Here is a 3,949-nt window from a genome sequence, read left to right as displayed (position 1 = left end):
CACGTCGCGCGCGTACCGTCAAGCACTTTTGCGCACCGCTTGGTTCACAAGTGCATCAAGGATTGTAAAAATTGAAACAAAAATCGAATAAAATCGATAATCAAACCGATCCAAAACCAAAAATCAATGTCACATCAGATAATCGAAATTCAAATTTGGATAACCGATCCAGTTTCAATAACTATACCAGATATCGGTTTTAAAATTTGGAAAAATTGGATATTGGATATTTAACCGATTATTTTTGTTAAAAATATAATGTGTTGTTACTAGTTTGTTGGCTTATTTTTACATGGCAAGTATTCGTGAAAGATGTCGGCCATTATACTTCAGGATTGTTAGTGACATCTTTCGTCGTCTATTTCTGGAAAGTTTCCGATTTATGACACATTCTTCGCCGAAGACTTTCCTTGTTCATCTTGCCACTTGTATGCGTAAGTTAACCCTAAGTTGTCTTGCTTTTGGATTGGACTGTTATAAAGCCGAGCTTTTCCCTAGTAGTCTCTTGGCGCTTTTGATAAAATATTCACTGTTTGTGAAACTCCGAAGTCTAGCCATTACGAAATCATAAATTTTATGATGTGAGTTTTAAGATGAAATTGTTTGTTATGTGCTATGAAGGGTTTATTCTTTCTTTTGGTGATTTGAATATATTTTTTTATTATTATTATTTCAAGGCAAAGTTGTGAGAATTATCACCCAATATATTACAAACAAAAAAAAAAAATCTTGATATAGATTTATATCATATGAATATTAAGATGGTTTATGGTGTAGCGTATAAATATATATATATGCGTATGAACTTTTAACTAAATACCAGGGAAACGTTTAATAACTTAATACCAGAGCTTGACATTGGCATCAAAAAGTTAATAATTCATAAAGTCCTATATATTGTTTAAAGCATAACTTTTTACTCTATCAAATAGGCAATAAATATTTATATATTATGTAGTTCTTTAAGGGAAAACAAAGCTTCCTGATTCTTGACTAAAATATTTTGATAAGATAAAAGTTGACGTTTGGTTTTAATCCCTTCACATTTATAGCACGGTAATATTTTTTTATTAAGGAATACTAAAAGTCTCGTGCATTCATAGAATTCTTTTGTGTGAATGCCTTTACTACAAACATGTATTAGAGAATAAATATATACAAATATAGCTTTTACTTTAAAAAAATTTAAGATACGTTTAAGGTGGGTGGGCTGGCAGTTTTTAATAAAAGGAAAGTCAATAGATCAGAATAAGTTAGAGTGTTTTAATTTTTATACGTGATTGATTAGGAGATATTTTCAAAACTGTCTACGAATGTTCATTTCAATAGGGATGAATTCAGAAGTTTTTCTTTGTGGATATTTCTTATGCGATATCTCAATCTTTCTAGCCTAAAGAAAAGAAAGAAAAAAATAATAGTAATAAAGAGAACTTTTTCTCATAACTTTCATCATCCTTTTTCTCTCTATCTTTCCCACACACTCATATCCCAGAGAAAATTTCATAACTACCAAAGCTTTCTAATCCCTAATCTGTCGGTGTTCTAAGTAATATGCGAGTTTTCTTTTCCAACCATTTCAAAGGTATTATGTTCGTTAGTAATTCATGGTCTGCAATTGCAATATGTTCATGACCATAATGTTATTTATATATGTTTTTATGGAAACCAAAAATCTAATATTTTATTTTGATTTCCCTAATGTATGAATGACGAGTAAAACAATATTATTTTGAGATCAACAACCTTCGTGTTTTAAGTTTTTCAAATTTTTGTTATTATTTTTTAGGTTGTCAATTGTTCATTTAGAATGACACAAGTTTATGTTTATGAAAAAAAAATTATATTGTTTCTTCTACTATTTGTAAAACCGTTTGTAACCTAATTACAGAGAATTTAAAATTAAATATAGTTGATTTTAACCTTTTTGTAGCTTTTTGAAATGTATAAGTTTAAATGGACTGTTTTATGAATATGAGTTTGAAGAAATAGTAAAACGCTGATTTTGAGAGCGTCGCTTTAGGAAAAAAAATGTTCAAAAGCTTAATTTATATTTTCTAGAATTTTTCCAGAATTTATCGCAACGGTTTTATTTCATCAAGATCTCATGTCTAAGAGCATTTTAGTAATTTCTCCTAGCTATGAATTCTGATTTTTTTTCACAAACTTTTCATGTCCAAAATAGTATTTTTTAGTGGGTATTAAGTGATATTCTAATTATTAATTATTCCTTCTAGGCTTTGAACCGAGTAGAGCGTTTAAGCTGTTCACGATCAAAGATCGTAATATTCAACTTCGGGTGAGAACAATCTCACTACAGTACATATTAGTTTTAAATAAAATTATGATGAGTTTTTTTATTTATGACATGGTTTGTTTGATATTATTATGTGGTTTTGTTTATAGTAATAAAATGATATGATATGTTTAAGTATGATAATATGATTTATGACTGTGTTATATATTATGCGATGATTATATGTATACGTTTATGAATTTTAGCCCATGCTATCTTATGATGTGATAAGTGATGATGATTGAGTATTGACGACATGTTTTTGAATTCATATGACGTTATGTATGCTGAAGTTTGCGCATGTCTTTATGCTAAGTAAATTTTTGTATGATGTATGAGATGCTAGTTAATGTTTTCTATTGACCAATGTTATGTTTCATATGCATTGATAAGCTATGTCATGTTTTGTTTCGTTTATAATCATTTCATGTATGATGTGTATCTATATTACATGTCACCTAAATAATAAAGTGAAAAGATAAGTAAGAGGGTCGTACCACCTCGAGTTACGGAGGTCTTAAGGAGAATTTCTCGAGCCGACTTATGGGCCCAAATGCGCAAATATCTCATATGTTATAAGTTTATAAGATCGAGCAAAGTATGGGACCTTGCAACCCCATATCTTCGTCTCCAAAGTGCGCACTGAAAATTGGTACGACTACTCTAGGGGAACCCCGAATAAAATATGATAAGATTTATATTAAGAAGGACCATGTCACCTTTAGAACAAAAAACACTAATAATCGGTTCATGCATTGCATTACTCATCTTGTATTGTAAGTTTTATATTGTTCTCGTTGAGCGTTAGCTCATTTCCACGAAAATGTTACGTATGTGCTGTAGGTAAACAAGTTGCAAAAAAATTGAGCAAGGTGGACTAGCGGCGTCGATAGCGAGCGGGTTAGGTTATGGTTTTTATTCACAAAATAAGTCTTCCGCCACGAGTCACTAAAAAAATAAGCTTTAAAGTTTTTCTTTTATGATTATAAGTTATGAAGTATTAAAAGCGTTATCTATATATGTTGAGTATAATATTTTTATTTATATCTTGATATTTCACAATCGCATTTTTTTTTTCAAATTTCTATTTCGTATTTTATAAAATATGATTAAATGATTTATTAATTTTTAAAATGGACTTCTTATATATTCAACTTTGTATTCGAGATATTTGAAGATACTTCTTTATACTTAGATTTAATTTGCCATGAATTACGATGTAAAAAAAATCTCCATTTTTTTTTCCTAAAACTTAAAAGTAAGACAAGTACGATGGTCCGAAAAATCGGGTTGTCACACTGTTCTTAGACGTACTCGATTGATGGACTGGAAAAATGAGTATTTTGATCTTTAGCAGTGTATTTCTCAAAAACACACATTTGTATCTGAGTGTTTGTGAGATTGTGGGTTCTTGTGGTTCGTGATTGAAGTGTTCACGTAAGTTTTCATTGACGGTTTCCAAGCATAGGAGAATGCTTGAAGAGTGGAATTCAGAGGGGTCTCAAATTCAGAGGGAGTCTCTGACTTGGTAATCACTTGAAGTAATACACTTAGGGCATTGTTTATTTGCTTTATTGATATAAGTCCATGATTGTACTATTGAGTACTTTATAGTGATTTCATTTTCACTGGCTGTGAGTCCCCAGACGTAGGTGA

General features: G+C 30.3%; 1 long non-coding RNA gene across 1 annotated transcript; it reads left to right on the top strand.

Moving 5' to 3' along the window:
• Nucleotides 1-1,264: 1,264 nt before the first annotated feature.
• LOC149397949 (uncharacterized) lies at nucleotides 1,265-3,280 on the top strand. The gene is made up of 3 exons (XR_016296925.1): nucleotides 1,265-1,582; nucleotides 2,235-2,296; nucleotides 3,137-3,280. It is a non-coding gene; the product is annotated as an uncharacterized LOC149397949 (long non-coding RNA).
• The last annotated feature ends 669 nt before the right edge of the window (nucleotides 3,281-3,949 follow it).

The sequence above is a fragment of the Urtica dioica genome, chromosome 5 (genome assembly GCF_054948205.1).
Source record: "Urtica dioica subsp. dioica isolate 48M chromosome 5, U.dioica_male_clone48M_v1_H2, whole genome shotgun sequence".
Lineage (NCBI taxonomy): Eukaryota > Viridiplantae > Streptophyta > Magnoliopsida > Rosales > Urticaceae > Urtica > Urtica dioica.
Note: the sequence above shows the minus strand (reverse complement) of the source record. Positions and strands in the feature narration are given on the sequence as shown.